The sequence below is a fragment of the Actinia tenebrosa genome, unplaced genomic scaffold (genome assembly GCF_029948245.1).
Source record: "Actinia tenebrosa isolate PJP-AT-01 unplaced genomic scaffold, QUT_ActTen_1.0 PGA_scaffold4__44_contigs__length_22323623, whole genome shotgun sequence".
Lineage (NCBI taxonomy): Eukaryota > Metazoa > Cnidaria > Anthozoa > Actiniaria > Actiniidae > Actinia > Actinia tenebrosa.
The window spans coordinates 12,504,410-12,514,014 of NW_028292581.1; the positions used below are offsets into that span (position 1 = coordinate 12,504,410).

The 9,605-nt window shown below is 39.9% G+C and overlaps 1 long non-coding RNA gene across 1 annotated transcript; it reads left to right on the forward strand.

The window, feature by feature from the left end:
• The first annotated feature begins 7,327 nt into the window (after positions 1-7,327).
• LOC116302434 (uncharacterized) lies at positions 7,328-7,988 on the forward strand. Its single transcript, XR_004197860.2, has 3 exons — positions 7,328-7,370; positions 7,554-7,624; positions 7,939-7,988. It is a non-coding gene; the product is annotated as an uncharacterized LOC116302434 (long non-coding RNA).
• Positions 7,989-9,605: the final 1,617 nt, after the last annotated feature.

The following is a 9,605-nucleotide window of genomic DNA, read 5'->3' on the forward strand; positions in this document are numbered from 1 at the left end:
ACTAAAATGATCTTACTCCCAGTAGAACACATCTAAAATGGGATGCCATGTCCACTTCATATATTCCTGCTTTAATAATCAAACTCGCGTTGCATTATACGAGCAGTTCTCGTCAACTCATTGAATCAGTCTTGCATGGGAATGTTAGATACTGCGGCCTAAACACGTGGGATGCTGATAGAACACTTCATCTTAATCTCAATCGTTCTCTCAGCATTACATTCGGCGGATTTACGACAAGACTCAACTAACCTCCCAATTTGTAAATAGTTCTAACAAACTAATTAAAAACAAATAAAAATCGTATATTTTATTTGAGTGAAAACCGTTCTTTTGACGAGAGATCTTTTTTTTTTCTTTTCAATTTCTTTTACTGCTTTCTTTCCACAGAATTTTATATCACAATAAGGGAGCCGATTTAGAGTGGAGGGGAGGGTGGGGTTACTTGGTACCCACCAAGTGAAATCTTGGATTTCTTCCTCAAAGATGCGCACAAAAAATGCTCACAACCACTGAATGAATAACCTGCAAATTTTTGAGGGACTATGTAGGTAATAAAAAGCAATCTTTTGCCAACGTTTGAAAACAAAGGAAGCTTAACAAATAGAAGTTATTGAAAAAGCGTTGTATGTGCTTTCAGTTGTTGTTGACGTTTGATTTCCGTTGGGTTTTTGAGTTTTGAGTGGCCGTGCTGTATCAGGTTTATAAACGCCAGGTCACGTTCTTTATTGGTAGTTTTTCTCATGAATTATTAATGAGAAGATTTTTTATTATAATGTTCATAGACAGCTGACAACTCATCACACAAGAACTGTCTTCGTATCACATATCGGCAGTTTGATTTATCACATGCACTTACTGTATATAGTATCTGAGCACAGGTAGCCCAAGCTTGAAATAAGAAATAAGAGTCTTCTCTTATTTCTTACTGGTGGGGAAAAAAATCTTAAAACGGGCTAAATTCAAAAAATAACCACGCAGAGCGAAAGAAGTGCTATTTCTCAATGATCGGGTAAAATTTCGAGGCTTTGTTTCACGTTTCAATGATTTTATTGAAATTTTTGATGAATCTACATACATTTCCTTATAACAGGACACCACAGAAACCAAGCTTGGGCTACCTGTGATCTGATTCGCAGAAAAACCATGCTTGGGTTCCCTGTGATGACGTCAGTACTATTAGCCATATTTAGTCATATTCGAACATGACGTCATTTCGTGCGCGTTCGAAATATTACGTCACAAGCAAATCATTAGACTAATGACTTCAGTTTTAGTTTGGTAGCACAACTGATAACATTACGATGATCGAAGTCCTGATATTTAGCGGTGTATTTGTATTTTATTACGCAATAGAATTTTGTATTGAATATTTTATCTTTGGTAATGCAAAGGGAACATTTACCAGCTCTATTCAAACAGGTAAAACTCCAGGCAGCTCGTGATTCTAGCAGTACAAATGGCATCTTGATTTGCGCGCGTTTTGAGATTCCCTTTTTCAACAAGTAACGTTTGATTATAGCAAAAAAAATATTCAATTCTGTACTTGTTTCTTTGCAGAGCAACGAAAACTGCTGGAGGCTAGTGAAATATTAAAAGAAATTACGTTGAAAGCAGGTAAATTTCTGGAGCTTTGAAGGGATTTACGATAAGGATGCTTGTTGCGCACTGAAATAGCTACTAAGAAGAGATAGCGAACAAGAAATATTAATTGGAATTGAAAGATTTATATCATGCATGCCGCTAGAAAGAAAAGGAAAGGAAAGAAAAGGAAAGGGAAGGAAGGAAAGGAAAGGAAAGGAAAGAAAAGGAAAATAGAAATAAAACCGAGAAGGTTAAGACGTTTTAGCGCAGTGTGGTATACTCAGAAAAAGTAATAGAACTTAGAATTGAACAATACCATTAATTAGCTGCATATTTGGTTTATTATTTTCATGCATTGATTTATTGCTTTAGTGCTGATGACGAACGATTGTATTCCTGGGTTTTTTTTACAGTTTTTCCATCAACACATCAACAACAACACAATCAAACCACAACAACCCAATACAAACAGGAACAAGTATACAACACAGGTATGAACGATACTGAAGAGGGGAGGGGTAGGAGAGTATTGTACCACAAGCTAGGGGTGGGGTAAGAGAGTATTGTACCAGAAGTGATGGGTGGGGTAGAGGAGTATTGTACGAGAAGTGATGGGTGGGGTAGGGGAGTATTGAACAAGAGTGATGGATTGGTTAGGGGAGTATTGTACAAGAAGTGATAGGTGGGGTAGGGGAGTATTGAACAAGAAGTGATGGGTGGGGTAGGGGAGTATTGAACAAGAAGTGATGTGTGGGGTAGGGGAGTATTGTACCAGAAGTAATGGTGGGGTAGGGGAGTATTGTACCAGAAGTAATGGTGGGGTAGGGGAGTATTGAACAAGAAGTGATGTGTGGGGTAGGGGAGTATTGTACAAGAAGTGATGGATGGGTTAGGGGAGTATTGAACAAGAAGCGATGGGCGGGCTAGGGGAGTATAGTACAAGAAGTGATGGATGGATTAGGGGAGTATTGAACAAGAGGTGATGGGCGGGGTAGGGGAGTATTGTACAAGAGTGATGGATTGGTTAGGGGAGTATTGAACAAGAAGCGATGGGCGGGCTAGGGGAGCATAGTACAAGAAGTGATGAATGGATTAGGGGAGTATTGAACAAGAAGTGATGGGGGGGGTAGGGGAGTATTGTACAAGAAGTGAATGGTGGGGTAGGGGAGTATTGAACAAGAACTGAATGGTGGGGTAGGGGAGTATTGAACAAGAAGTGATGGGTGAGGTAGGAGAGTATTGTACCAGCAGTGATGGGTGGGGTAGGGGAGTATTGAACAAGAAGTGATGGGTGCGGTAGGGGAATATTGAACAAGAAGTGATGGGTGGGGTAGGGGAGTATTTTACCAGAAGTGATGGGTGGGGTAGGGGAGTATTGTACTAGATGTAATGGGTGGGGTAGGGGAGTATTGTACAAGAAGTGATGGATGGGTTAGGGGAGTATTGTACAAGAAGTGATGGATGGGTTAGCGGAGTATTGTACAAGAAGTGATGGGTGGGGTAGGGGAGTATTGTACAAGAAGTGATGGGTGGGGTAGGGGAGTATTGTACAAGAAGTGATGTGTGGGGCAGGGGAGTATTGAACAAGAACTGAATGGTGGGGTAGGGGAGTATTGTACAAGAAGTGATGGGTGGGGTAGGGGAGTATTGTACAAGAAGTGATGGGTGAGGTAGGGGAGTATTGTACAAGAAGTGATGGGTAGGGTAGGGGAGTATTGAACAAGAAGTGATGGGTGAGGTAGGAGAGTATTGTACCAGCAGTGATGGGTGGGGTAGGGGAGTATTGAACAAGAAGTGATGGGTGCGGTAGGGGAATATTGAACAAGAAGTGATGGGTGGGGTAGGGGAGTATTTTACCAGAAGTGATGGGTGGAGTAGGGGAGTATTGTACTAGATGTAATGGGTGGGGTAGGGGAGTATTGTACAAGAAGTGATGGATGGGTTAGGGGAGTATTGTACAAGAAGTGATGGATGGGTTAGCGGAGTATTGTACAAGAAGTGATGGGTGGGGTAGGGTAGTATTGTACAAGAAGTGAATGGTGGGGTAGGGGAGTATTGAGCAAGAAGTGATGTGTGGGGAAGGGGAGTATTGTACAAGAAGTGATGGATGGGGTAGGGGAGTATTGAACAAGAAGCGATGGGCGGGCTAGGGGAGTATAGTACAAGAAGTGATGGATGGATTAGGGGAGTATTGTACAAGAAGTGATGGGTGGGGTAGGGGAGTATTGTACAAGAAGTGAATGGTGGGGCAGGGGAGTATTGAACAAGAACTGAATGGTGGGGTAGGGGAGTATTGTACAAGAAGTGATGGGTGGGGTAGGGGAGTATTATACAAGAAGTGATGGGTGAGGTAGGGGAGTATTGTACAAGAAGTGATGGGTGGGGTAGGGGAGTATTGAACAAGAAGTGATGGGTGAGGTAGGAGAGTATTGTACCAGCAGTGATGGGTGGGGTAAGGGAATATTGAACAAGAAGTGATGGGTGAGGTAGGGGAGTATTGTACCAGCAGTGATGGGTGGGCTAGGGGAGTATTGAACAAGAAGTGATGGGTGGGGTAGGGAAGTATTGAACAAGAAGTGAAGGGTGGGGTAGTGTTTGGTATCTTTTATATTTATTCCATATATTTTCATTCAGTTTCAGACAACAGATCATTAGTAGTTTACAACCCCTCAGTTGAGTCCACGTCTTTCTTTGCCTTGGCATATCTTGGGTTTCTTGTTGGTGTTTTTGTTCTTGTGTTTCTTATTTCCAAGTGGTAAGTCATCATGTTTACATGTTTTTGATTCACAATTTACCGAATTATTTTCAACATACCTAACAACCACTTGTTCATTTAAGGTTTGATGAAACTGAGAGGAAACATAACAAGACAGGTTCATCAGGTACGCACTTGTAACACTGAATCAGAGGGATATGATAGCAGTATTCACCCATCACAGGATCATCACATCCCCTTGTCTACTTCCCCGCCCGTGTCTTGGCATTAACCAAAGCACTTCATTCACAATCACTTGTCGCAATGTCAGCTTTGTCCTCCATGCCTCAATCATATTAAATATTTCTATTATTACAGATACAGATGTCAAACAAGACGACAACGCAACTCTGAAGGTCGGTAAAAATAATCGTCGGTGCTAAATGTCTACAGGTTTCATGTGCTGTAGGTTATTTTTCTACATGCCGAAATACACTTCAGAGATTTTCAAGTCTGACAAACAATTAGTCCTACTTCAGCTGGATTGACCAGATTTTTCCTGTGTTCATTTATTTTTCACTGATGATGATATGATTATATGCGCTTATGTCTTGCATGTACGCATGCGCATCTTTTTACTCTAGGACATTCCATTTTTTCCTCTCTTCCTTTTCTATTTTCGTATCATTTCAATGAATGTAAGAAACATGACTCCGGTTAAAGCGTTTTAAAGAAAAACAAGAGCACAAGGTAGCGTGGAAATAAAGGCCTCAAAACTTTTTTCAGCGTCCCACATGGAAAGGAGTGGGTGTGGGTTCTTACTCATGAGCGATACAATCAATATATTAGGTCTGCTGGTCATAGCAAGGGGTTAATCATCTATGGTCTAGGGGCCGACTAACCTCTCCCTTAGGCTTCGGCCGAGCTTCCTGATCAGTCTGTAATTCCTCCCAGGATAGCGGTGTTGGGGTCGAAATCTCCAGCGTAGCCGTAAGTCCATACGACGGTTCAGCACTCGATGTCTGGAAGTATGGTCCTGGTTAATAATTAATAAAATAAATTTTAAAAAAATTAATCTACATTCCAGTTGAAGTTTTGAACATAACAATAATTTCGTACATATAAAAGATCAATTCGGTGACAACAAAAGAAAATCTAGACGCATTTCAACTTTGCAGGGTTGTAAGGCACCTTGGTTTTTATAGTTTAGTAGAATTTTCATGCTATAATCGAGGATCAGCTCATTTAGATATATAACCATATTCTTGTTTTCTGAAAAACATGGTTAACAAATCCGAAAAGAATTAGAGGAAATAACAGAATCAGCAGGTGATGACAAGATGGTGTTTTAGGGAGGAGAGGGGGATTTTTTGGGTTATTTGGTTGATTTATTTTATACCTTTTTCTTCAGAAATGTTTTTAAACGTCATAAAACGCAATGAACGTTTTTTTTGTCGACTGTAAAACTAAACAAACATACTTTCTTTTCTTCTTCTCGTAGGAATGCATAGAAGAATGCGCAGAATCGAATGATGTGAGTGAAGCGGAGGGCTATGAGTTAAATTTTCTTCAGTCTTTTCCTTTTGTTTTAGTAAGTTGAAAGTTTCAATTTATATGTTACATTCCAGGAATGGTTTGATGCCTGTGAAGAATGCATTGTGACTGAGGATGGCGTGTTTGAGGTACACAACCACTTTTGCTAGTCTTTAGTTCCTTTCACTCTATTCTTTTCTTTTCAACTTTATATCCTTATGGTTTCTGTTTTATTTCACATTCCAGGAATGGTTTGATGCCTGTCAAGAATGCATTGTGACGGAGGAAGAGGTTTATGATGAGGTGAGCCAGAATCAACTTTTTTACTATTCTGTGGGTTTTTTCTGTTTTCATTTCTTTTCAAGTATCTCGTTGGTTTCATTTGCCGATTCATTTTTATTTCATTTTCCAGGAATGGTTTGATGCATGTCAAGAATGCCATAATGTGATTGGGGATGACGTCGACTTTGAGGTACGCGCGCGAAATCAACTTTTTCGCTAGCCTTGCTTTTTCCTGTTTTATTTTTTTTCTTTTCGAATGTTCTGATGGTTCATTTTATTTTCCAGGAATGGTTTGACGCCCGTCAAGAACGCAGTAGTGTGACTGAGGAGGGTGTTTTTATGGTACGCTAAATTAAGATTTTCCTGCTGTATTCTGTTCTTTTTTCTTTTCATTTTCTTACTCAGCTTAAAGTGTTTTGGGTTTTACCTTATTCTTATGCCGTGTTATTTTTCCAGGTCTCTGACGAATCGCCCAGTGCAGATGAAAGTGAAGGCGTAGCTATCGCGGTAAACTAAAATTAACTTTTCTTTAAAATCATTTCAAGGCTCTCTCTCGATTAATCCGTATCTAATGCATCCCCCCTCCTCAGCCCTTTTAGCGAAAACTTCTCGAATCTGTGTTAGAATATTACTCGCAATAATATTGGTTTATTTTGTCATAGTTTGCCGACTTTAGTTTGGAAGAAACGAAAGACTTTATGGACATGACAACAGCATTTGTTAAACCGTAAGTAGTAAAGCGGTAAAGTGCTAATATCAGTTGCGCATTTAGCTAAACCATGTGGGATACAGCGGTATAGTGCTCATATCAATTGCGTATGTAGCTAAACCATGTGGGAGGAAGCAGTAAAGTGCTCATATCAATTGCGCATGTAGCTAAACCATGTGGGATATAGCGGTAAAGTGCTCATATCAATTGCACATGCATGTAGCTAAACCATGTGGGATAAAGCGGTAAAGTGCTCATATCAATTGCACATGCATGTAGCTAAACCATGTGGGATAAAGCGGTATAGTGCACATATCAATTGCGCATGTAGCTAAACCATGTGGGATCACTGAATGTGTATGCGAATAATTTTGCCTGTATCATAAACTATCCCATGTGGGAAGCAACAAGGATGTGTATATAAGAAAAGAGGATGTATGTGATGGAAATTAATGGAACAATGATAAATGACAAATATTCTTTCCAGCTTGCCAGAGAAGAACAACGAAAATCCCGCCAGCAAACGTGAAAAGCAAAGCAAGAAAGACAAGAAACATCTAGTTAGAGGTACGAACGATGAGGAATGAAATCACTAAGAAATATTGGACAGAATCGAAATGTATGTTGATAATTCAATAAGAATTCATTAACAGAACCAGTCTGGTCTGAAAATCAAATGAATTTGTAATAAATAAATATTTTATTAAAAAATGTAAAATGAATTAACCTCACGTATATTTGTGGTTACAGACGAGCCTGGCTTGGTACTGGCTTTTGACATGGACGACACAAGTGACGAGACGGTACTGGACACGGTGCTGGTGAGTATTACAGTGATGGATGACAGCTGGTTAACCTGACCTGCTTCATGGGGTAAGGGCACTGGAGACTAGGAAAAGAAGGGGCATACCGGAGAGGGGTAGAGTAGGGGTGTTTTTGCGGTCATAACACTTTCCCAACCCAGACAGGATAGAATGTGTATCCTTGGATCGAGGAGATCATGATAATCAGGGATGATAAAGATAAATATCTCTAGTGAATAACCCATGGAGATGATACCGTACTGTGGCTCGAGCTCTGCCGTCAGGAGAAGAAAAGAAAACTTCTAAAATAACTCATACTTGTTATCTTTTAGTTTGGTAATTTTTCGTTGGAAGAAACCGAGACCTTGACGGAGACAAAAACAGCCCAAACAACGTGAGTAATGAAAATAGGAATGGAAATAAAATACTAGAACAAAATAAATAGAAGCTTTCGATATGAATATATGAATATAAGAGTTAAAAAGTGGGAATTTAAGATCGGTAAAAGTATGCTCAGCAAAGAAATATTAGTTGCTTTGCAATTTATAATTGGAACTTTATAAAATTTCTGCAGCGTGTCAAACCAGGAAGAACATTTAAAGACCGAGAAAAAGGTAGAAGAAAAAAGAGATGAAAACGAAGAACAGTTGAAAGGTGAGGATTATTTTAAATTCTTGAAGAATGTGATTATGAATAAGATAAGAAATGCAAAATGTTGATGGTAAGGGATTCATTTATGGCGCTGATGTGTTTTTCTTCAATAAGCGAACATCAACACGTTTAAAACTGATCTGCAAATCGGCAGCCAGAGCAGGAACAAGGCTTCTTCAGACAGAGAACTGCAGGTAAGGAAGACTGGCCTGAGATTAAATGTGAGTGGTTTTATATGAAAGAAAAAAAAGTGGTTTTAAAAGGATTTTTTATCTTGCTTGCAGAGATGGGAACCAGTCGAGGATGACGAAGCAGCAGAGCTTTAATGTCTAGAGAATGAGGATGAAAACTTGAAGGTGTGTGTCAGTAACAACGATTTTGATCATCCATCTGTACCCAGTGATTCTGGATGGGTGGAGTAAGCACTGAAGGGGTTTACCACAGGGTATCCAGTGATTCTGGATGCGTGGAGTGAGCACTGAAGGGGTTTTCCACAGGGTACCCAGTGATTCTGGATGGGTGGAGTGAGCACTGAAGGGGTTTACCACAGGGTACCCAGTGATTCTGGATGGGTGGAGTGAGCACTGAAGGGGTTTTCCACAGGGTACCCAGTGATTCTGGATGGGTGGAATGAGCACTGAAGGGGTTTACCACAGGGTACCCAGTGATTCTGGATATGATTATTGTCAATAATTTTTCTTTTAGGATCAAACCATCCTTTCACCAGAAAAAATGTATAAATTAAACCCGGATGTAAAATCTACTTTTTTGGAAGATCTAAGTCAATATACGTAAGTATTATGGATATAATATTAAGATTATTATGATTATCACAGCATTATTAGTTCTGATAGATATTAATAATCTGTTGTGTTGTCTTGACTTCAGTACAAAACTTGATATGTCAACATTATCGAGAGAACAAATCGAGTTTGCTGAAAAGATGGCCAACGAAATCATGAAAGTAAGTCCAATAACTGACCAATGACACTGATGTATGGATGGTTCACGCCATTTCCTAATTAGTGCATGTCATAATCAATCAGCCCCAGACGAAACCAGAAATGACATCACTGTACGTGCGATCCAGTGCCCCGTCAATGGTTTAAGGGTGTGTGGGGTTAGACCTGAACTGACATTTGTTTTGTTTTCATATTCAGGAAAACAAACAGAGAAAAAACAAACAGAGGAGGAAAAATTCTAAGAGAAAGTATAGATAATACTGAACTGCTGGTCTGTGAAGATCCAGGGTGACAAGGGGGGAGGGTGGTGAGTCGCTCTGGTTCCAGTTCCTCTATTTCGTTGGAGACTTTGATTGACCAGTTTACCGTATCTATTCCCATGAAAC